This window comes from Chionomys nivalis, chromosome 21 (assembly GCF_950005125.1).
Source record: "Chionomys nivalis chromosome 21, mChiNiv1.1, whole genome shotgun sequence".
NCBI classification, from domain to species: domain Eukaryota; kingdom Metazoa; phylum Chordata; class Mammalia; order Rodentia; family Cricetidae; genus Chionomys; species Chionomys nivalis.
This window is the reverse complement of record NC_080106.1, coordinates 28,349,889-28,376,318: the sequence shown is the minus strand read 5'-3', so window position 1 is coordinate 28,376,318 and position 26,430 is coordinate 28,349,889. Positions and strand designations below refer to the sequence as shown.

Here is a 26,430-nt window from a genome sequence, read left to right as displayed (position 1 = left end):
TGCTAAAGCAAAATTGTCAAATTTATCATAATTATTTTTTTCATGTTTGCAAAGGCAGTTTTTATTCACTATTTTTGGTGACTATAAATAAACTTTTCCACTATGGGAAAGAAATTTATCAAAGTACATTTTCATGACTGGGGAATAGATTTCTGAAGTCACATTCAATGGTGTAAAAAACTTATGAAGGAAAAAAATTTAAAAACAACCCGAAGACTGGAATTTAGTTCTTTCTAAAGTCCTTTGTAGAATAAAGACAAACCTTACAGATCAAGGAAATTTTTAAAAAGAAAAAGGAAGATAAAGGAGAGAGAATTACTCATTGTTTCTCCTCAGATTTTTCTTCGGACTCCATGACAGAAAGGGCTTCCAATTTCTTAGCCAACTTTTGGCATTATTGTTTTTTGTTTTTCTTTCTTTTCTCTCTCTCCAACTCCTTTTCTGCATTCTTCAAACTTTGTTTGAACTATTGTGGATTCTCAGAATTTAGGAAGTGGGATGCAAGCAGCTTAGACTTTGGGCACTCATCAACAAAATCAGCATATGTATTTCAGACTGAGGTATGGTTGCTGCCAGCATTCGGTTTCATTTCCATCGACCATGTAATATAATGGTTAGCATATATCTTCAGGGTCTTGGCCCTCCTCATGAGAAGATGGATGATCCCTTTCTCCTTTTGCTTCAAGAGCTTTACATCAATGGTGCCTTACTCCTTCTATTCTGGGAGGTCATTCCCTAAACCAAACAGAGTAACTTTGTTCACTTCACTAAAAAGTTTCTCTTCCTCAGGAAAAGCAACTATTGGTTCAACCAAGGGTCATGGTTGGACTAATCTGCCTTCACTATGAAGGTATGGTCCATATGACTGTCCTTGGCCATGGAGGTGTGGAAATGGCAACTTGATTGGCTCAGGTATCACTGGATTGGACCATGATACTTCCGCCACCTAGGGAACAAGCATTCAAACACATGGACCTATGGAGAAGTATCTATAATTAAAATCCCAATAGCTTCTCAGAAAAGACTAGTATAGACTAGAGGCCTACAACTTAAGGAAAATTTGGAGCTTCACTCTCATCCTGGATTAGCCACCCACTTTTCTTGCAATTAAAATATCTTGATAGTGACAAGAAATTAGATTGTTATATTCATTTTTTGTTTGTCTTGTAGAGCAAACTCTCCATACTCCATGCTCACAGCATTCTGAAAATCAAGTAAAGCAGAAGATTCAAGGAACTGTGTACCAAGTATTGCAGGTACCAGAAGTGGTCATGGTCCTTAGATGTATAATGAAGGTTTTCTTAATAAATTTTTAGAATGCCTTATATTAGATTTCTAAGTCTATATGAGCAAAGCAACATAAATCAGGTGATTAATGACCAGAAAAATTTATTCTTTGACAGTTTTGGAGCGACTATGGAAAGCAAAGTAACAAATGGAGCATGCACCTTCTGAGACCTAGTTAAATCTTTGCTTGGCTCCTCCCGGCTTTGGGTATTTGCCTTTATTACTTGGCAGTCATTCGCTGTGGCTGCATCACTTCAATTTGTTCTCTGTTGTCATACAGCATTTGCCCTGTGTATTCTGTTTTTATATAGCTAGTTACCCATTCCTTAGGGATGCCAGGGACATATTACATCAAGGCCCACTCTTGTATATTTCTCTTACCTTGATTACACTTCTAAAGATTCCATTTCCAACATAAAGCTACCCCCACAAGTGACAACACTTAATAGCTACCTTTTGCTGGGCTATACTTTGATTGACAGCACTCCTCACTGTATAAGGACACGATTTTAGACAATGTAATTTCAGTGACTATGCCTTGCTTCAGCCTCAGAGTGAGAAGAAAAAAAAGAGATGGAAAGTTAGAGAATAATGTTTGCTGCTAGGTGAGGCCCACCGTCAGAAGATAGGTCAAGTCTTGGCCAAGGATCCTACCCAGGGAAACTCATATTGAAAAGTGGATCGGGAGAACAATAAGTTAATAACTGCAAATGTGTCCAGGGGAAAACTCAGAGTTTTAAGATCAAGTTCACATTCTGAGCCAACGAGTGAATGGAGAAAAGTTAATTCTTAAGGACAAATAAATAAAAATTAATTAGTCAGTGTCTTCCAGAGTGTAAAAAGCAGAGGTAAATTTTTATGCACTTAGTTCTGTGCCATAGATTCACATTCTTTGTTACAGTGCTGGACCTGTATCTTCTAACATCCTTGAGTCTTGATTACCTTATAAATTGAATGGAATAGCTAAGTCCTGACTTGGTAGAGAGTTGGGAAAGAATGGGACTTGTGACAGATGAAGAAAAGCTGAAGGCATACAACTTTTGCTTTGGAGTTCTTACGCTGTTGTCTAAAAATGGCCTTATAAATGTTTCTCATTAGTTGGTAAATTTATAAAGGTAGGGCCTTTGCTCTTTACAAATCTGACATGCTGCTCAGTGCCTGAGATACACATGGCATTAGGTTGGCATTAATTGGATTATTCAAAAATGAAAGTCTCAACAAATTATCTCCATGGTTTCTTATTAAAAAGATATTTTATCATAGTCTGATATATTCAAATGTGTTTGCTCCTCTTGTCTATCACAGGAATAGACAGAATGCAAAGATTTAGATAAAAAGGGGTAATGCCATGAGAATAGGACTGGGGGAGAGAAAGCCAGTATAGTTAAAAATTCCTATCCACAAAACAGTGCAATGAGAACTCCTACAGCTGTCCAAATTCATGAATATTAAAGTACCATAGATAATGTATATAGAGCTTGCACATCGCTGATGTACATCTTCTTTGTGCAGTCTGAATCCTTTCTAGATCACTTACAACATCCAACACAGTGAAAATAGTTACATTGCTCTCTTTTGAACAATGACAGAAAGAAAACTTGTCTGTACATGTCTGAGACAGACGATGTTGTTACTCAATGCTGTCCACCCACATTTGGTCTTGAACTGAGATGTCCTGTGCTGCTTGTATGTTAAGCACAAAGAGGACCTTTGGGAGCGTCATAAATTGAATGTACATTTATGTAAAAGGGCACAGATGTAATGGAAGCTTTTTCCCCCATTGTGTCGCTTTAATTAGATAAGATGCCAGCTTCCTAAGCCCATTACACCTGCTGGAGTATTTATGATGCTACTCGCTCCCCTTTCATCAGCTTCTGTGCAGATGAGCTAACTGAGATGTGGCAACGTGAGGTTATTAAGCCAGGAGAATGAGAGGCTTTTCAGTTTTCATTTCCCATGCCCAAAGCCCTCACTTTGAAAAGATTGTGAGAAATTGACAGTTATTAAACTGCCGAAGGAGCTGGCTGATGTAGCAGGTCACTCAAGGTCAGCTGCCCATTGGGCCTGCCATAGGGGTTCCATGGTGGGGAAAATCAATACACTTAAGAACAACTGGAAGTTAAATGCTTTTCTGTGACCCAGTCTAATGACTCCAGCTGGCTTTGCTCAAAAGATCATCCTTCCCTTTCACCTGTCTTACCTACTTATTTTTTAAAGTCAGGATCAGATAACAGCTTTCTAGAATGTTCATATAAGAGAAGATTTTGTTGCTAGAACAGGGTCAGATTGAATCATCTGCGTTCTGAGACTTTTCTTCTTGTTGTTCCTGTCTCCTTAAAGCTGCGGTAAACAGGAAAAACCATTCAATACTGCTGCTGAGAGCTTAGAACTGCTACTTATAGTTGTTAAATTGCATCAGAGCTGTTATCTTCCTAGTCCTCACCCTAACCCTACAAAGTAGATGTTGCAGTCTTTGATTTGGAAACATGATCTCTGCTCCAAAGCCTAGTCTTGGCTTCTGTCTTTTCTCCCAGGACTATTACAATGTAAATAAATAACTTTCTGTTCCACAGTTAAAAATAAAAAATAAAATAAAAGTTACTTATTACCTCTTGTGTAGTTGGCTATTGGTAGCCAGGGAAATAAAATTGATAAGCTACAAAGTTTCTAAGTGGAAAACTAGCCGTCAGCTTTGGATACCTGCTAAAATACCCAGAGCAGACAACTTGGTAAATAAGTAGGTGTACTTAATGTGAAGTTTTTCAAGAAGGAATTCATATTAACAAGTTGCACATTTTGGAGAGGGCTTCCCTTGACTTCATCACATTGTGATCTATACTATAAAAGCCACTAATATTCAATAGTGTATATGACCAACACTAAATATGATGTGAGTTCTCAGAAGCCTCATCTCTAAACAGCACAGTGGAATACATTTTTATCCTCCTTCCTTTAGCACAGTACTTTGTCGTTGAACCCCCATTATGAAATTGAAGGATCAAATATATTCACTCTGGCAAAAATAGTGCAAATCTTTAAATCTCACCTTCTATTGCTGGCAAACTACTTGGGAAGAAACAGCTTGTCTCTGTTTTGCTCCTAGGACCCATTTTGAGACTGTAGTTACGTTGTTTCTGTTTACTATAACTTGACTTTTTGTTTCTCCTATCTAGGCTGTGCCCTAACCCAGTAACCATAGAATGTACCATAAACCACACCCCCCAAAGTTACCTGTTCTCAGAAATGTTCAATACTCTCAGAATTGTTCCATGACTCACTTACCTTAACTGCCTGGTCTCATTTCTGTAGTTATGCCTATACACAAAGTCCCTGACCTTATGGTTTTGCCTTACCAAAATGGCTTGAGAAATTGGTTTGCTGCTGATTTCAGGAATCCCATATTATGGGGAGAAAGCCACTGTTTTGGCTCTGATGTGTACATGAATAAAACTTCCTTTAATTTGGTCATAATTTCAGTCAGTGGTCTTTCTCCTCCTGTCTTTGTGATTAACACCATATACAGAAAATACACCTCATATCATTTTCTATAACAAATTTATAAATGTTCCAAACTAGCCCTTAGCATTTGTTAATTAAATTAACATTATTTTTATAATCTTATGACTAAATTATGAAATTCATAAGCATTTGTTTTTAAAAGAAAAAATCAATATAAAACAAGACCAGGAAAAGAGCTTCTTTCTTTTCTTCTTCTTTGTTTGTTTGTTCTTTGAGACAGGATTTTTCTGTGTAATAGCCCTAGCTTTTGGGGAACTAGCTCCTGTAGTCCAGGATAGTTTTGAACTCAGAAGATCAGCCTGCCTCTGCCTCCCAAGTGCTGGGATTAAATTTGTGTGCCACCGCTGTCCGACAAGAGCTTTCTCTTAATGAATAGACAGTGAAGATTTCTTGATCAAGGTGAAATAGTGAACATCAACGGATGGAGAGAAAGAAAGGGACTGGTGTGTAAGGCCACCCAGATTCAAAACAGTGAAGTGCTATAGCACATGGAAGAGATAAAATTTTTTAGGTATTTCTTTGTCCCATTTTCCTGAGCCGGCAGAAATAAGGGTCAAAGCACAAGGGGGGGGGGGGGGGTCACGTGAAAGAACCAGTGAGGAAAAATAAAGGAGATGAGATATAGAATAGACAAAAGCAAAGTTGGAGCCAAGAGGTCTTGCATAAGATGATGACTTATGTCAAATGAGTTTGTATATATATATATATATATATATCAGTTTATATACTATTTACAAGGGGTAAAGTGGCCAAAATCAGTAGAATGCTGGATCCCTCTGGCACAGCTGCCTAAGGACTGATACCACAGTCCAGGGGGAAGAATCACGTCCCCAGAAGCGACAACCTTGACTCATTTTGAAGCAATGGCTCAAGTGCCACACAGGTCTTGCAAGTCCACCCCTGAATAAAGACCCAGAAATAAAGTCCTCTTTGTCCTTTCGCTGGGACCTTCAAGAAAATCTCGGGTTGGTCTGGCGTCCCACGTCTCTTGTATGACTAGGGCTGAATAGGTTATTAAGGGCCGATTCTTTTACAAGAGATTTATTTAGTCATGCATTGACTTGTAATATCTACCAGAAAAAAAAATACAACAAATTGTATGACTTGTAACAATAGAAATGTGATTTCCCATGTTTCTGGGAGCAAAAATTCAAACTGGAAGTTCTGGTGAGGCTATGGTCTTACTGAATTGCCTATGTAATTCCTGCTCCAAGGTTCCACAATTATATTGCTACAGGAAATATTTCCCTTGTTTGGGTTATAGAAACACCACTTTAATTTTTTTCTTTTTCTATATTTTCACAGTTTTCTCCCCTGTCACATATTACCTGTTTTTTAAGGATCTTAGCTGTCTGATTAAGACCTCACCTGTATCTAGGCAAGTCCCATCCCCGACTTGATTACCTCTAGGAAGACCCCGTTAACAAATAAGGTCACAGTCAGAGTAGCAGTAAAGAACTGTGTGTGTGTGTGTGTGTTTGTGCGTGTGCATGTGTGTGCTACTTCCATTGCCATTAGAACAGCAATGAAGCGAGGATTTGAATTAAGTCACTGGACCAAACTTTCATGTGAGTCAGTTGTATTGGGATGCCTGTGTCCTAACTAATTGGAATTTAAGGTTTGTAATACCTTGTAATGCTTTAGCCTACCTCCCACTGCTTTCTGGCAGCTTCCACAGCAGACATCTAGCTGGTTTTACTTCCCCGCCCTCTGTCTCCTTTCCTGCTGCTCTGGTCCTCACAGGCTTTTTAATGGACACTAAATCCTCCCTGGCCTCCAGTCACTAAATCAGGATCTTAATAGCATCCTATTAATTGTGCAAAATAAGGATTTGAAAGAAACCATATAGTTATTTTTTTGCATTTTAATTAAATTCCCATTGATTTGGAAAAGCAGATTTATTGAGACCTTAACAACCAAAAGCACACATAACTGAGTTGTTAAGTCTCAATAAATATTTTGGGGAAATCAATTGACTTTTGATTAACAACAAATATCTACTTTAATAAATCTCAGTGAAATAAGCTGTTGAGTTTAGAACGACGTTTTAATTAAGCTGGGCTTTCCTATTCTTACACCTAACTGTCTTGACCCAGAATTGCTTACCTAAGCCTTTTACTTGGTACAAAATAGAAACAAAAGTCTATTCATTGGTGTTCACAGAATACGTGAATAAAGGCTGTCCAGGGTGAATCTGGATGAAAACCTTTTAAAACTTGAGCCTCTTAGGATTTTCTTAATTTTTGCAAGGTTTTCCTAAATGTTTAATGAATATCCTTCTAAGATTTTTCTTAGCAATGCCGCCCATGTGTGTTTTCTTGTCTTACACAACTACAGGTCCTGTATGAAATAGTGAGCTTTCTTGTCTCTCAGACCAATCATCCAATTGTGATATTTACTCTAATAGAAGCATTATTCATGTCACCATCTTGCTGTTTCTAGGGTGAAGAACAGTACCTAGCATAGATACTGCCTTCTTCCTCTAAATGTGACTTATTATTGCCCTTTACTTTGTACTTAATGCTCAAATCATTGTTAGCATATAGGCCTATTTTATTCACTTAAGAGGGCGTTTCATAGTTTTTGTAGTCATTCCGTATAATACTTTACAGCCTGAACTTTAACACTGAATCCTTTCTCTAAGAGCTCTGCACATGCAATACTGAAGTGTGTCATGTTACTACGGAAATTCTTTAGGCTATTGGCATTCATCCTGGAGTAGATTCTTCCCCTTCTGTGAAACCCTTTATACACACCTGCATCTACCTGGAGAATGCACAGCTGTAATTCCTAAAAGCTTGATCTATAACTCTGTGTTGGATATTGATAAACTGTTGACGTCTTGCTTCGTTGGACATTGAAAAACAGATTGTACCCAGTGCACCATAAATTACCACCTTAGAGTCATTTGTACAATGTCAACACTCCACGTGTTGCAACAATACCCACAAGGGAAGGGGAAAAAGTTGAGAAGGATTGAAGGCGTTCTGTCTGCAAGCCTCCTCTATGAAAGACTAAGCACATAGAAGAGACTAGATGCTTGTCTACATCTAAGTTAACAGGACTCATGTTTGGCTCCCAGGGAGTAATTGTGAAGCATTTATAAAGATTTACGCCTAAGTGACAATGTGAATGTGCCCTGCATGCGAGGTGATACACTTAGCAAAACACTTAAAGATCCTCTTGTCTCCAATATCTGGTATTTCATGTAGTTGAGTCAGTTCCCCAAGGTCACACCACTAACAAATTAACAGCCTGGCATTCCATGGTAAGACAGACTGGGCAGAATTATCTCCTGAGTGCTGCCCATTTGTATCAAGAGACATAGTCCTTTTAGCTAAAACCTCAGTCTCCAGCCTCAGTCATTTGAGTTGATAACTGGGCTTGTCATTTGGTTTCACTTTTTTCCTGTGACATTTTCTCCCTTATTCCCTTATCACTGCATCTCTTGATTGACAACCCCTGAAAGACTGTGGAAAATTCTCCCCTTGAATTTGCTAACACAATCTACTGCCTGCCTGATATATGTCTGCTCAAAACGTGGTGCAAATGTTTGGTTAAAGATAATGACCCAGCCTGAAAATGACTGTGATAAAAATGTCATGTAATTTTCCAGGGTGACTTTGAAGAAAAGGCTTGCCATACGAATGTGGGGGACTGAAGGAGGCAGATATTATTCTCTTCTTTGATGAACATTAAATAGCTCTCTTCTTAAGTGCCTCCATTGCTAATTTCTTTCTTCTCCTGTGGCTGGGCCACAGCAATGCTTGAGATCCTCTCGAGAAAAAAAGTCCTAGGAGCATAGTTTTCTTACAACCCGCTGCTTCAGATAGGAATAATGATAGAACATGAAGTAAGCTGAATTATATTGGAATGTCAGGGTTTGTTTTGTGGATTTAGAGCTAGTTGACTCTAGTCCCCGCCCCCCAAACATTAGATTTGTATGGGAAGAATGAAAGGAAGAACAATTTCCAAACTTGTTGTCATGAAGAACAATGTTTCTCAAATGTCAGTCCAAGTGAGGACAATATTAGTTGAAAATACAGAATTGGGGGCTTTCCCAAATTCAAATTTAATGAGTCTCAATTAGAGTCTAGGGATTTATATTTCAACAAAGCATGTTAGTTATTTCCAAAGTATATTAAGCACCACCATGGCTTGAGAAACCCAGGCTACAAATAATAATAATACTAATAAGAATAAGAATAATAAGAATAATAATAATGAGAAGGCAGTCATTTGTTGGGTGCTAAACAGAGTGTATGCAATTGTACCCAGAATTTGGTGCAATCACTGCATTACATTTGGTCGATGGCAAGGCTTTATATGCCACTAGCCTTTTTATTCCCCTCACTGAGTTGTTTATATATGTGAATAAACAAAGTAGCTTTGCCTTCAAGACTCTGTAATGAGCTTTCCTGTCTTCTGGTGCAGTCATCCCAACAACAGGGTACCAATTCTTCTGTGGAAAAAAAAACCAAAAAAACCCAAAAAACATACTGTGCTTTCCAAAGCAATTAGACTCCAGCCCTTACCTGGGAATGACACAGAAAATCTCCAACACATTTTCACTTGCTTTAGGTTATGGTTTTTCTTAGCATATTTGAACACTGTAACATTTGAGAAAGTGTATTTTCTTCTCCCAACTCAGATATCTCCAGCTTTCGTAAAGACTAATTAGTTTTAACTCATAATATTGGGAAATCTTTATGCAGATTTTAAAGAATGAACAAAGACTCATTAATATTAATGTACTATTATGAACATTATTATTGTTTTTTTTTTTTTTTGCAAGGGTCTTTTTGAACAAACAGGCAACGACTGAGTCAAAGCTATTCACAAATCAGTTTTCCTGTATGAGCATCTTACTTATCTTTCCTGAGGGGTAATACTTTTTAGAAATATGCACGGTTGACTGAGACACTAACAATGTTCTCTCTGAAGGTCAACACGGCTGACGAGTGGCTCAGTCTAATTGGGTTAAGCTTAAGGTGATAATGTGTAGACCGTCAGCATGGAGATCATTTATTCTTACTTTTTTTCTAAACCTGTGTCCTTGGAAACAGGCAATTAACATGCTGCAGGGAAGAGCAGCCTAGACAACTGGAGAGTGAATTTGAAAGGCTTTCCCTCCCCTGACAGAGCAAAAAGAGAGGCGGAATAGCTGACTCCCCCTACAAAGTCGGTGATCCCTGCAGCCCTTTTGATTGGAAAGACGTGAACCTCTCCAATTGCTCATGTACATATAAATGGAAATGTTAAGGGAATTAGTTAAGAGTCTAGCTGAGAACAAAGTGATGGAAGAAACTTATCTTCTGTCCAGTGTAGTCTCCTAACTCTAGAGATATTTTATTTTATTTATAACATTTTTAAAACAGTTATTGGCAATGACAATAATGTACAAAATGAAAGTTGCATTGTAAACTAAAGCCAGAAAATAAGAATAATTTCTAACATATTTTTTTAAATTATTCCATATCCACGAACATCACAGAGTTGTTTCTTTTTTTTTTACAGGAAGTATTACAGAAAAATATTAACAAAGTTTATTTGCATTAGAAGTTTCCAGCTACCCATATTCATGTTTTCTATATGCTTACCTAAAGATTTACCAAAGAATGGTTAGAACAGGAGAAATAACTTTTGCAGGGAAGAACACATGATTTGACTGTCCAGTACAAAATGGTCAGTCCTGAAAACATGCATATAGTTAATATTATATAGACAGGTATTATATTTAGGGTAGGTACATATACACATGCAATAACAACGAAAGGACTCCATGAATTTGAAAGAGAGGAAGAAGGAGAATATAGAAAGGTTTGGAAGACGGAAAAGGAAGGGGAAAATGTTGTAAGTATAATCACACAAAAGTAGTTTATTGGGTATTCACAGTTTTCTTTAAACTATAGATAATAAAGTTGCCTTCTTGGACATTAATAACCAACTTCACTTTTTGACCAATGTCTTTACATGTCCAGAATTCCTTTCTCTTATCTTTATATAGGAGTGTGGGCTGACAAATTTATATACAGAGGTTGTTCAGTGTTGGAGTGGAAGCTGTTTCTAGCTTGTGGTACATAGTAAAACCCTGTCTTAAAAAAAATAAAATAAATAGAAAAACAGTGCCCCAACAAAATAAGATTGATAAAATAAATGAAATTAAGAATAAAAAATATCTCTGTTCCTTTTTTCTAGTAGATTGAATAATCTTATCATTGTGTAAATTCTTAAATTTACACAAAATTCTTATCTGTTAAATGATAGTATTGGGAATCAGGGTCTTTGCGACTTGATTGGATCAAGAGGGAAGAACGCTCCTGAATAGTACTGATGCCTTTATATGAAGTTATTAATGCATACTTACAAAGACCAAGAAACTACTTTGACAGATGCCAGAACTATGGCAGCTTTCATCCGAAGTTGGTAACAAAGTGCAAAATGCATTGCTTGTAACCCGCTCCTTCCACAGTGCCTAAATACAGAAATACAAGTGAATTAAACTTATTCACAAGTAATTTCATATTCAAATAGTTGCTAATGATAGATGTTGGGAATTTAATTGGGCACAAAGATTTGGTAAGTCCAATCGAACACTTGGAGAGAAGTCTCTTGCTTAAAATACACAGTGGATATAAGGACTTGAATTGGAGAAAAGGAATTCAAGAGACACCATCAGGCACAACAACCTGGTCTCATTGGCTGAGAACTTAATGTATCAAGATTTGGAAAATGGAATATTCATGGGAAGTCAGAAATATGTTATAGCTTAGTTATACATGGAACAAAATGCTAAAGAGGGAACTGGTTCCATTGGAGAATACAAGAAAGTGTTCTGGCCTAAACCTTGGGGCACCAAGGAAGGTGGATAGCACATACTCTGATGCTCAAGAACTAACTGGGCAGAACGTAGGGGCAGTGATGCATCAGAGGCAGAGTACAGATGGCTCTGGAAAGAGCTCAGTGCAACTGATCACTGATAAGAAGACCAAAATGGGTGAGTTGCAGAGAACACCGGGGGACTGTTTTAGGAATGGAGTAGCAGGGGAGTAGGCGAGATTTTAGAGTATATCTGTCAATCACCAAGACAATGCCCGGTATGTAGGTTTGATGGCCATGACATGAGCTCATTTGTATCCTGCAGAAGTCTATCAACCTGCAACCTAGAAAATGTCTTAGAGTAATGCCATTTGGGTGTTCATGCCATAGAATTAGCGCATTTTCATCCTACACAGATCTATTGACTTGAAGCCTGAATACCATTAATAGTGTTCACAGTTCCATAAGAACGTATCATAATCACTGTTCTGAGCAGTGATGCTGGTTTAAGGACATGATTAAAAACATATACATGATGTGAAAGAAACAATAAGCAAATAAAAAAGAAATGCACTAAATTCCAGATAAGAAATCAAAATATTTACCAATAAGTTCAAATTATTCATATGAAGAACATTTCAATATCAATATATATGTATATATATATATATATATATATATATATATATATCGGATAACGCTCAAGAAAAAGAGAATGTATAATATATCAGGTAATCTCCCCTGTAGAAATTGTGGAAGCAATAGAACTGTGAAGACAATATTTAATGCTTGCTACCACCTCAACATTAACATAAACAAAAGAGAAAGGATAGGTTTGTAGTCCTTTAGTCTTTTTAGGTTTCTTTTGTGTTACCTTCAATAAATATATATACTTGCATACATATAGGAAGCGAGAAGAAGAAGCTTCTCTCCCCACTACAGAGACATAGAGACAGTTTAGTCTTTTAACAGAACCTTGGTTAGACAACAGAATATACTCATGTGTAGTTATTTTCTTTGAGATCCAGTAATTTGATTAGGTAATGAGTGAAATGAAGAAGTATCAATGCTTTTCTTCTTTTAAATATTTCTTATTCAGCATTTAACCAAGTTTCTTTGAAAGTCATGAACTTGGTCTGTGTTTATTGACATTGTGTAATCACACATCAGAACAATATACAATGTTATTAAAATTGTCCCCTGTGCAGTAGGTTTATAGTGTCTCTGATGGCTGGACTCTGGCTGCTCCAATACTCTACACTGGCAATGACCATGAAAGTACTGAGATCCACACACAGTCCTCAACTTTTCTTACCATAGATATGGTTTTGGATTTTCTGAGACACACCTAGATATTCATTTCTGTCAAAAGCACGACAGTCCATTAACCAGCCACTCATTGCAGGGAAATAAGGGTTGAGCTTAGATAATCACTTTCTGTTTCTGCCACTCTCGTTGGTGCCCGCTGTGCTATACTCCCTTGGATTTATTTTTATTGTTATCTGTTGTTTTTTTTTTTCAAAAAAAATCAATGACTAATTTATCAATTAATGTTGATGTACTCAAATTCTTGAAGGCAACTATTATAGACAAAATATTTAACCAATACTAGAAAATCTAAAGGACGTCAACAATAGGTTCTATGAAATTGATGATCTGATGCATGGTGTAAGGCAAGCTTTTCATCTAATGATCTTGATAAAAAGAATAGGTCATAAGTTATTATTGTTACACTTAAGGAAATCAAATAAACTATTTAGCCGCATAGAAGTATTTGATTTAGGATTGAACACTTTATATAGAGAGACCAAATTTGTTTAATAATTTAGGAAAGAATAAACAGTCTGATAATTTAAGAATAAAAATCTAAGTTTATAGTCTAGTAAAATAAATTAGAGTCCATTAGAAAAAGTACTGAAGAAAAACAGTAATACTGTAAGTCATCGACAGTTCCTGATAAATTGCCATCTAAGTGGAAGTGACAATAAGCACAAGAGTATTAGAAAGGTCAAGAAAAACTTTTTAAAAGGAAAAGAAATTGAACCTGGGTCTGAAAATACAGGCAAAATTTAAATGGGCAGACTGAAGGGTATGCTTGCAGCCCAAGTCCTGTGTACAGCAATTACCTTCTTCTATGGATAACAGATTGTGTCAAATACAGATTGAAAGTCTCTCTCAGGAAGAGCACAGTGTCAGTCCTACAAATGAAAGTTCTGTAGCTGTCAGTGGACCACAGGCTGAGCTAATAATAGGAAGATTAGAAAGGACAACAGAGAAAGAACTGTTTTCCTCATAAAATTCAGAAAAACGTGGGATTTGAAGCCTCATAGGGATAATACTAATGTGGGGCAGGCTTTGTATAAAGCTGATTAATTCTGGACATTTCACTTTTGCACGATATTTAGCAAATGCTCCTGAGTAAGCCCTGTGACAAACATGGGCATCCTTCTTTTGGTTTTTCTGAACATCTCTTGTTATTCTTATTGCTGAATTCAGACAAGTTTCCTTCTGTCAGTTTTATCATACAAGCTTAGAAACATGGGAATCGTTGGGTGGGAACTCCTTGTAATTATATCTGGATTTTAATCACTGCTTCCTCTTATTATCTAGATTATTTTCATTTATCATATCTCTGACTTTCTATTTCCTCACTGACAACGTCAGAATGAGAAAATACCATAACTATCCCACCAAAATTAATTAGTCAGACTTCTCAAACTAGAAAGTTTTGGAAGGTTTAAGTCTTTTGCCCTTATCCAGAGGTTCCGGTTTAATCTGGCTTAGTTTGTACTGAACAGCAGTATCTGCTTTACCTCTTCTCTAGCTTGCAGTTGGAATTCAGAAATAAGAATAACTGAGGAAAAAATACACACGTTAGCAGGAGACATTCATGATCGACAGCATAAGTATGTATAGAAAGAACATACAATCTCACAAACTTGCCAGTAGATATATAAGCCAATCAAAATTGCTTAAAACATTTGAAAACATACAGCAGCATGAATAAGTAAGTTATTGATAAAAAAATAAGTATATGAAGTAAAACAGAGTTAGTCATTGAGGAGGGTGAATAAATACCCTTTGTAGCTATGGTATTAGACATATAGGTGCCAGCTCTTGGTAAAAATATGGGATTTTGGTTAGAGAATAAAATGGTATGACATGTGTTTGTGACTGTGCCTCTAGTAGTCAGGTTTCTACTATGTGAATCAGAAATCCCAACCCACAGTATTAGCTCTGAAGCAGCAGCAGTAATTTCTACATCTAGAAATGTTCAAAATAAGGTTCTCTGCAAAAGACAATAACTTGAGGAAAGCAAATTTTAATCAATAATTACAACAGATCAAATTGTTGTAGCTTCTATTTTGAATTAAAATTATTTTTTAAAGACTTTTATAACAAATGAATGTAATAACATAATAGAAAAGCAGTATCATTAGTTGTCTGTGTATAAGGCAACACAAGAAAAAGAGAGTGGAATTTAAATAGGTCATAAATTTAGGTAGACAGCAGTTAGACCTTACTAATTATGAGATTTTTCACAATTACTCAGAAAATACTCATAAAATTGTACAATCTGTATTATACTTAAGACAGCTATTAATTATATATCAATAAACCTATACAAATTTAAAAGCAATAGTACACCTGTGCATGAAGGACTGGATTTGAAACAGACTCTGAACCCAATCAGCTACCTAACTTGATGCAATAATGGTTTTCAATCTTGTTTTGATTCTTTGCTACTTTTTATTATCTTATTTTTCATAAAATGGTGTGATGGTACACACTTTTTATTGATTTTATTGAGCTATACGTTTTTTCTCTGCTCTCTTCCCTTCCCTTCCCTTCCCTTCCCTTCCCTTCCCTTCCCTTCCCTTCCCTTCCCTTCCCTTCCCTGCCTCTTCATCCCTCTCCCATGGTCCCTATGCTCCCAATTTACTCAGAGATCTTATCTTTTTCTACTTCTCATGTAGATTACATCCATCTATGTCTCTCTTAAGTCCTCATTGTTGTCTAGGGTCTCTGGTATTGTGAATTGTAGGCTGGCTTTCTTTGCTTTATGTTTAAAAACCACTTATGAGTGAGTACAGGTGATAATTGTGATGTAAAGTAACACTCTTGTATTGCTGGTGGGAGTGTAAGCTGGTACAGCCCCTTTGGATATCAGTGTGGAGATTTCTCAGAAAATTAGGAAACAACCTTCCTTAAGCCCCAGCAACACCACTTTTGGGTATATATCCAAAGGATGCTCAATAATACCACAAGGACATGTGCTCAACTATGTTCATAGCAGCATTGTTTGTCATAGCCAGAACCTGGAAACAACCTAAATGCCCCTCGATTGAAGAATGGATAAGGAAAATGTGGTACATTTTCACAATGGAGTATTACACAGCAGGAACAAAATGATACCTTGAAAATTGCAGGTAAATGGATGAAGCTAGAAAACATCATATTGAGTGAGGTAACCCAGACCCAGAAAGACAATTATCAGACAATTATCATTTAAAAATCTACAGAAATGACTAGCCTGGCTCATGGGAATTTACAGAGTCTGAACAAATAATGAGAAATCATTTGCATACATATGACACTGTGTAGTTTGGTCTGTCTGGGGGACTCCTGGCAATGTGAACAGAGCTGTCCCTGGTGTTTTGGCTGGTTCTAAGGAACCTATTCCTTATGCTGGATTGCCTTGCCCAGCTTGAATATAGGGGGTATAGGGGGAGGTATTTGATCTTATTGTAGCTTGATATGCCATGCTTCGCTGATACCCATAGGAGGCCTGTTCCTTTATGAATAGAAACAGAGAAGGAGAGAATTGTGATGTATGGAGGCACAGGGAGGGAATAGAAGGAGAGGAGAAAGGAGAGTCTGTGGTTGGCATATAAAATTAATCAATGAAAAATATTAAAAAATGTAATAGTTGCCTACTATTAAGAAAAATCTTCATGCTTATGTATTGAAGAAAAAAAATGAACTATGTGGGCTTGAGAGCTGGTCTGGGATTGTAGTGCTTGAGAGTCTTGAAGTACCAGGCAAGAAATCCAACGGCACTAAGGATTATTTGTTGGGAAAAACACATGGAAATATTTCCTAGAGGGAAAGGAAAGGTGATTAATAGCCCCAGAAATTGTAGTTTCCAGTATGTTTTGTTGTATATAAATAACTCATTTACAAGGCTAAATCCTGAGGTTTTCTATCCCAAGCCTTTGAGGTACCTTTGTCAATGTTTAACACTGCAGATATAGATTAACTATGCCAATTCTTTTCCACATGATAGAGTCCTAGATAAATCAAATGTAATATTCAGAGACTACATCTTGGGAGTGATTTCTTATACAAGCTTAGATAACAAAAGGTATTTTCACACCTGGGATTAGGATACTACTGTCTCAACATTTTAGACCTTAAGTATAAGCAGGAAGAGTACTTTAGAAGTAGTAGCAGATATGAATGAGGGTTGAGAATGATTGTGACTTAAAGGTTGAGGTCCCACAGAAGAACTAAGATAAGAATAGCTGCACTCAGCAGGTCACACAATATGAGTGGATGTGAGGCATGACCCTATAGACCTTAGATCATATACAATTATTGGGCCCTCATTAGAAGTACAGACATTATTCTAAGTTTAATCCTAAACCACATACAATGGAGTCAGAAGGCACAATTTGCACTTTTAAAAGATTGTTCTGGTTTCCTCATGGAGAAAAGATTTCAGTAATGTGAGGAGGTTTGTGGGAATTCAGGCAAATGTGACTGGGGATAGAGTTAGGAGATATTAATTTAGATAGAGTTAGTAGATAGCCTTGGGATGTATTTTGGAGATGAGAGAGAGGGAGGGAGGGAAGGAGGGAGAGAGGGAGGGAGGGAAGACAGGAATTGATAAAAACTATGTAGAGAAAAGAAAGTTGTATAACAGTTGTTTGTTTCTTGAGATTTTCAGAGGGTCAAATATGAATTGTTTTATAAACAAACAGCAAATAAAATAGCAATATTTGACATCTATCAATACATCAAAGAAGCAAGATTCTTTGACTTTATCTCCACTCTCTCCTCTACTACACAATGCATCTTGTTCAACAACCTTAATGCATATATGAATATCATACAATGCATTGCCAGCGATATGGATGAACACCGACTATATCGAATTGCTATCTATATTTTCTTTGAATGCTGCAAACTGGCATTTGATCATTTCATTTTCTTCCACAAGATGAAACATTATGATTTTCAATAATCCATAGACAGGCATTTGTTTCCTTTGTGAAACTGTACCCTTCAATGATTATTCTCCACATTAATCATAGTAAAAGGCACACTGAAGATAATCTCTTTCTTCCTGCATATAATAAATGCCAACTCTTGACAGAATGGAAGTGCAGAAAGATCAAAGGCGGGGTGAGCACTGCATGTTTGTAAGATAAACAACTGTCATCATCTTGGGAGTGTTGTGATCACAGAGGCCAATGTTGTCTCTATATAATGATGACAATACACCTCAGATTTTCTGAATGATGATTAACTAATTCCACCCTAAATACCTACCTGTGAACTCCACTCAGGAACGTAAGTTTATTAAATGCCTACAAATTCATGCTTCATAGTCTAACACAGTGAAACTTCCTAAAATTGCGTTGATAGACAGTCCACTTCTTAAAAATTAATTTTTTTACTAACTAATCCATTTAAATATAAAACACCCTAGTTGTTTCTTCATTACAAATCACCAAAACTGTAGCCACATTTGGCTTGTTGAGTATGAGTTTAATTAGGAGAATAAGTGATAGAAAATAGTCATTAAAGGGAATAGAAAAAAATAGAAATAGTATTACTAGTTTTCAAGTAACAATCCTGAGGACATACATTGGTGGGCACAGAAGACATTTTGCAAGTAAAGTCCATTTCACATGATCTATTTAAGTAATGAGAATGAAGGATGTGGCATTTATATAATGATCATTTGACAATGAACTTTATGAGTGGTTCCTGTAAATTGTTTTACTTAATTCTGATAAAATTCAAACAGATGTCATTTCAAAGCCTGTTATGACATTATTTTTAATAATGAGACTTAACACAGAGAAAACCTGATTCACCCAGGTCATAAAATTTCTCAAATTTTTTAAAATTTTACCATCTCTAAATGTAGATATAATTTTCTGCAAGCTCATGTTTTTCTTCATGCCAAACTTTATCATGCATTATGATTTCATTGAGTTTTCAAATGGTGTTTCCAAAAAGATTTTTAGCAGTTTTAAAAAATTAACATTTTTCTAAACTGTATTGTACATATACCTCCAAATATCCAAACTTTATGATCACTTATGCTCAAACCTTTTTCTTAAGAACACATTCCTACCTCTAAAGAACACTCACATAGTTACAACTCAGATCTCGTGAGCCTCTTCAAGCAAGTGACCTGGGAAGATTCCCTAACCTTGGCCCGAGAAGCATATAGATATTCCCATTCATATACAACTCACCACACACACACACACACACACACATACACACACACACACATGTACACAGACCCATACACGCACACATGTATACTCACACATTGTCAAACATTCTGAACCCAATTAGGCAATTACATGTCATTGTTTTTTCTCTTTTCTGTTGTTTTTCTGAAACATGCTTCACAAAAGTGATTACATAGCACTGAAATTTGAATTATTGGTGTGTAATAAGGTGTCTAACCCTTTATTATTGATTTAATTAGTCAATGAATAATGTGCATACCACAAATACAGAGTTGGTTGCAAATAATGTTCATACTCTATGACTTCTAATAGACAATTAATCTAACTCATTCAGAAATAACTATACTTTTCAAAGTAATTACTCTGGTAATAAAAGTTCATATTAGCCACCACTATCCTTATTGTAACCAATTATGTGCGAGAACCTACCTAAAGAAGAAAAGTATTAATTTTGCGCATGGTTCAGGAAATAAAGTCCAATTTGCTAAAGGAAGCAAAAAAGAAGGAGTGTGCTTGGTCCTGGCAGTATCAGGAAGGGAATCAATGCAGATACTCAGATGACATCTTCTTGCTATACTTTCTATTCAGAAGTCTGTCCTCAAGGTGACTCTAAGTCCATTCAAGTGGACAATGGAGATTAGTGGCTAAAACCCTCCGTCTATCTACTTGACCACTGAAACATTGCCTTTAAAGTGTAGCATGTCACCTCTGCCTCTCAATGTTTGTGATCGCCTTGTGATACAAAGATGCAGTAATTTCATGTTTGCAAATTCCCAAGTCTTATAAATTCCAACACTGGTCGAAATCTGAAAAGAAAGTTTTGAGATTCAAGGCAAACCCTTAATTAAAAGCCCATTTTAAAAACAAAATAAAAACAAATATAAAACACATAGGTACAATGTCACTGAGTACAGATTTCCATTCTTGCTGAGAGGAATGGGAGAACAACAAAGTTTAAACCAAAGCAAGATTGAAAACTTGCAGAGCAAACTCCAAATTTCTGGGATCTAGTGCCTTAGCATTTTCTGGACTGCAGCAGACAGCGCAGTCCCTCTCTCTACCTCTGTAGCTGCTAGAACATGTGACTTCTCTCTTGGGCTGGCTCTGCTTGGTGCTTACAAATGTCCTCGGCACACATCCCATGTTTTGGAATTTCCAATACCCTGGAGTCTCCATTACAACTTAGTCAGCACCTTTGCAGCTTCATGCACGGCCTTCTCAGTAGCTCAGAATCTAAAATAATACCCTGCTGCACATCTTCTGGCTTCAGCAGCTTTTGGAAATGTTTCTGCAAGCCTCAAAAACCCCTTCCTCTTGTAACCTGAAGGTCTGCAAAATCAGCAATTCTGGGATGAAGTTAAATATTACTATCAGCAATGGATGTACCCTGACTCTCTTGGACTATAGCTGTAGCAGCGTCCTCGTGCCTTTAAAGCAAAAATTGGGAAAATGCATCACTGGACAGCTATTTTTGAGCAGGGGATTTCAGTGGTAGCAATCCCAGGTCAGGCTTCTTTTCCTTTTCAAGTGAATTTGTATTTATATAAGCTAGAATTTTTAGTGGGTGTTATTGCTCTCAGGGAACCTTCCCTAATTTTCTACTGCAAAGTAAGACATTTTTCCTTTTAAATGCACCAAACTTTTAACACATTCAATTCATCCAACCTTTCTGAAACTTTAAGCATGTTCACACTTCTTCCTGTAATAAACTACAAGTTTTCCAGGTCTTCTTTATTCAAATTCTCATTATAAATCTCAATAAACTCAGAATAACCATGCCATAGTTTAAATATTTGCCGCCTTAAACCCTCTGCTGAACAACTCACTCTATTATTTCTGATTTCAGTTTCATTAAGAATTTTTAGGATATGGATAGGTGTAAACCACCTGTTTCTCTCTCTAGAATGTAAGGCTATTGGTTTCTAGCTCAGTCATAGAGATAACGCTTGCTCCTCTCTGAAACCTCATGAGCAGTCTCTACCCTCTGCACATCTGTCAGTATCTGGTCTTCCAAACTCCAACCTGAATGGCCCAGTCATTCTGATTACAATATTTGAAGCTTTCTTTAACCTATGGCTCTAAATTATTCTGCATTCCTCCACAAACCCCTTCCAGAAACATTGGAACCACAAGTTCTAGCTTATGGAAGCAAGGGGCTCAGGGCTGGCACCAGCATTCTGTACTAATCAAGTTCACTGTTTCAGTGACTAAAGATCTGACAAGGACCAAGTAAACTGAGCAAAGATTTATTTTACTTAAGGAGTAGGCTCTACAGTCCATTGATTGGTGATAGGAAAGGTCTTAGAGAATGAGGGGTGATCACAGGAAGTGTACTGTCTCAAAGCAGTCATGAATGCTAACGCTCAGCTGAATCTCTTTTCTTATTTATTCAGCAAAAAATCTTAGCTCATGGAAAAGTGATGTTGCTTAGATTCAGAACTGGTCATCTTTTCTTGGTTAAATCCCCCTGGAAACATCCTCAGAGACACATCCAGAGATGTGCCTCCAAGGTAATTCCAATTCCAGTCTATACGACAATGTAAATTAACCTCCTCAGAGTTCATATGCATCCTCTCTTTTTATCAGTGTGATCATTAATAATGTTGTCTACAGATCATACTGACATTTTAAGACGTTTACACTGGTAGCGTTAGTAAGCTAGATGGAAGAGGGGTGGTGAATTAGACAGAAAGAAAACTAGATATTACATAGGCCATGTAGAAGTTCTTAAGAATCTCCCCTCTTCTTAAGTATCTCCCCTCCCACTTCTCCTTCCTCTCATGCTAGTCTTTCACCAAATACTCACTTTCCACTTTCATGTCATAAATGCTCATTATTATGCTTCTGTATTTTTACGTCCTCTCCCCCTTTAAAACTATCACTCACTCTTAACCCTCTTCCTGCTTCCATCACACACACACACAAACATACACACACACACACACAAACATACACACACACACACAAACATACACACACACACAAATTCATACCTAGATACATCTGTTTCGCATGTCTTTGAACATGTAGTATTTAATATCTTTTTGAGCTGGCCTAAATTTGATTTATTTAATCATCTGTTGAAAAATTGTTTGAGGAGAGAGCTAAGTGTAGCATGTATACTTAATTCTCACATGTGTGACGGTGCTTCCCATCATTATGATTCGTGCTGAGCTCAATGTGTGACATGTCACAAGTGAAAGCATCTCAGCATCTAGATCAACTTGACAAATAGAAATTTAGCTTTCTTTTTTTTTTTGTTGATGTCTTGTTTGCTTGTTTGAGATTGGGTTTCATTATGTAGCCCAGTTTAGTGTCAAAATTGAGATCCTTTGATCTCTGCCTCTTGAATGTTGGCATTCCAGACATGCATCACTATACTTGGTTAAAATTATTTTGACAATTATGTATCATAGCTTGTTTTTTAAATCCATGTTCTTGCTGTACCTCTATTAATTCGTATTGTCATTTATATATACAAGAAATTCTTTGAACTTCCAGTAATTGCTTCAATGATTGTGCCAACAATTTCCATCCATTATTTACCATCGAACCCATTGTTTATCCATCCTCCCTTTTAAGACACCTGTTTTATTCTATCAAATCCAAAAAAAGTATTCAAATCCAGGTACTAAGCAAATACCTATCAAATAAGTGTCATGTTGAACAGTTAGCACTTAGCAGATTTTTGTAGTGAACCAAAACAGAAAGTATAAGAAGAGCCTTGTCTTCTAGATCAAAAAAAACAGCCACCAGCAAAGATTTAGATCAGATTTATTACTAGCTTGTTCAACTTTTAATTATATGGCTACCCAATAGTCCTGAAAACAATCAAAGAAATTATATAGTTGAGTACAATTGTTACCTTTTCATTTACAAAAAATAAAAAAAAAAATCATGACATGGGAAGCTATTTGCTTGATCAGGACTTTTAGTGTGATTATTACTTCAAGGTTAAGGTGACCTGTTTTGACACTAAAATGAGCAACTTCCTTGAAGGAGGATGCTATTGGTGATATATAAATTAATGGGTAGACATGTGCAAGATGCCTTTAAACAGATACACTTTCTGCCATGCTTTGTGGAACAGACTAGGTCAGTAATTGAAAAGCTAAATCATTATGTTCAATTTTTTATAAAACCTACAAACATTCTTTACAACTTTGACATTTTAGTCATCATTTCAGAAAAAAAAAAATATCCTGTGCAAATCATACGAGAAGATAGTTATCTTCTACCCTTAACAAATCTGACTGTTTTGGAAATAATCAACTCATAAATATTTTGCTAATATACATGCAGAGCAATGGCTTGTGCAAAATTAAATGCCTCATTGAAACAATTAATTTCAAATGATATGATTTATTGTGCATACTTTACTGGAAATTTAATAGAAATATGGACTTAAAGTAATTTGAGCAGAGGATGTTTGCACTGTCTTTGGCTTCCGGCCAACATGCATTCCTTCGTACCCTGCAGGTGAACCTCAAGAAAGAGCAAATTTCCAGGAAAGCTCTCTGATTGAATTTGTGGGTCAGGGTTTGATGAGAGGAGGTGATGACCACAGATTGTAAAATGACTAAATAAATAAATACACAAAGTGAAGTAACCCGCATGTATTTCTCATGCCCCCTGCATCAAAGCACCAAGGGGAAGAAAATATCACTTCAGTAAAAGCTGTTGTCATCATCGGTCCATTTCAAAAAAAATACAGCTCATGCTTCTGAGCACATCGATAACCAAATATATCCTCCAGGCATCTCTGAAACACTCAGTCTGCAATTTCTCGTAAGCGGGCTTGTTTGGATCTTAAACAAAAATTTTATTCAGCGATAGAAGGTAGAATGAGTAACAGAGAAGAGTTGAGGGGGGAGCTGGAGTGGTGCTGATGAGGGGAAGTTATGCATCAGCAGAAGGTGATGAGAACACACCTGTTTAGTGCCTTGACCTACTTAGTAGCTTAAGTTTATTTAGTCTATTTGACTTGTGACACAAAGACACATTGAAGTGGCACTCTGAAGGCATGGATTCTAGTTTTCCCTTTTTTAAAGATACATTTTAATTTTCTTATGTGTTTAAGTGTTTTGCCCATCTTCATATACATGGGGGTAACACATGCATTCCTGATGCCAAAGGAGGTGGTAAGAGTCCATGTAGGTGCTAAGAATTGCATCTGCGACCCCATACAACAACAAGTATGCTTAAGCACTAAGCCAAATCTTCAGACTCAGAATTCTCGCTCTAATCAAGTTATGCTTGACTTCAAGAAAGTCATTTGGTGCCTGTGAGACTCAATTTTTTACCTTTGAAATGAAATAGGAAAAATGAGTATGATAAATGATTTCTTTTAATTTAGGGAGGCATTAACTTTAGCTTCCTCTTGTGGATTATTTATTCAATTTACAAAAGTCATATATCTTTTACAAAAACGTTAGACTTCCACATAGTTAATTTTTGTTTGCATGTTTTTGTTTTTGAGATGCACTCAATATTAAGACAAGTATGGACTGAAGATCTCAGTCATCCTACCTCTACCTCTTGAGTACAGGGAGTATAAGTATCCACCACCAAACATATTCAAAACAGTTGAGTTTTAATTCCCAATGTTAATTAATGATACACAAAAATTAGGTCGTTCTTCTTGCTTTGGAATATATTTTCCTTTTTGTTCATTATTCAAACACTTTTGAAAGAAGCTGTATCCTGTGGTGACAATTTATCATTACCAATAGATGATTATTATTATAAAACATGTTTATATAATAACCCATTCATTGAAAATGTGTCATATGTCAAGAAAAACATCAACAGTTTAGTAAGAATGGTTATTGTTGACATTTGTCATTTTTCCTGTCAGTTTTAGACATCGGTGATACAAAAGCTTCCTCATCTCTCCTATTCTTTTTCAATGTGTTTTGAGACTGGGTTGATTTGTGTTGCCCTGGTGTTTCTAGAACTCACTCTATATACTAGGCTGTCCTTGAACTCACAGAGACACAGCTGCCTCTGCCTCCTGACTGCTGATACTAAAGGTGCACACCACCATTGCCCAGGGCTCCCTCATTTCTTAATATCCCACTAACTATGAAAGTCACCATTGATCATGGTTTCAAAAGTAATGGCTCTAAATGTAGTAGTCCCAAGGGTTGCATATTCTCAGATCAAAATTCTTGGTCTAAATTCCAGATTTCTAAATTTCTGGAAATCATATTTTAAATTATTAAAATTTCAAATCTTGACATTTCTTTAAACACAACAACTCTAATTAATGAATCCCATTTTAGGAAAAGGGAAGACACACTAACCGGAGAATCTTGGAAGAACTTGGGAAGGAAAATAATGATATAGTGTTAATTTATTAAACAAATAAGAGAAACATGACATTTTCTCAAGGATTCACTTTGTCAAATAAAATGCCTACTTCTATCTTTAACCCATTCTTCACTAAAACAGTAGATGGTATCTCATAATCCCCTTGTATCCTTAAAGTACAAAACTTGATTATTAAATCAATCACCTTAAGAAAGAATATTTGATGAGTTTTTTTTTTTTTTAGTTTTCTTTTATTCTTTTTTTTTTTTTTTTTTTTTTTTTTTTTTTTTTTTTAACAAGGAAAGGAGCAAAGTTTATTTTTTTTTTTTTTTTTATTTTTTATTCTTTTTTAATTAAAATTTCCACCTGCTCCCCGTTTCCCATTTCCCTCCCCTCCTCCCAAATATTGCCCCCTCCCCCCACTCCCCTCCCCCTATCCCCACTCCTCTTCTCCTCCCCCCACACCATTCCCCCTCCCTCTCGATACTGAAGAGCAGTCCAAATTCTCTGCCCTGCGGGAAGACGAAGGTCTTCTATCTACGTCCAGGAAGGTGAGCTTCTAAACAGGCTAAGCTCCCACAAAGCCAGTTCATGTATTAGGATTGAAACCTAGTGCCATTGTCCTTGGCTTCTCATCAGTCTTCGTTGACCGCCATGCTCAGAGAGTCCGGAATCAACCCATGCTTATTCAGTCCCAGACCAGCTGGCCTTGGTGGGCTCCTAATAAATCAGTTCCACTGTCACAGTGGGTGGGTGCATCCCTCGTGGTCCTGATTTTTTGCTCTTGTTCTCCCTCCTTCTGCTCCTCATTTGGACCTTAAGAGCTCAGACCGTTGCTCCAAATTGAGACTCTGTCTCTACCTTGATCCATCGCCAGATGAAGGTTCTAAGGTGATATGCAAGATATTCATCAGTATAGGATAGGGTCATTTCAGGTTCCCTCTCCTTAGTTGCCCAAGGTACCAGCTGGGGACATATTCCTGGACACCTGCGAACC

General features: G+C 36.7%; 1 pseudogene; it reads right to left on the bottom strand.

Moving 5' to 3' along the window:
• Positions 1-319: 319 nt before the first annotated feature.
• Positions 320-26,430, bottom strand: part of LOC130863970 (ran-specific GTPase-activating protein-like) — a 138,354-nt pseudogene continuing 112,243 nt past the window's right edge.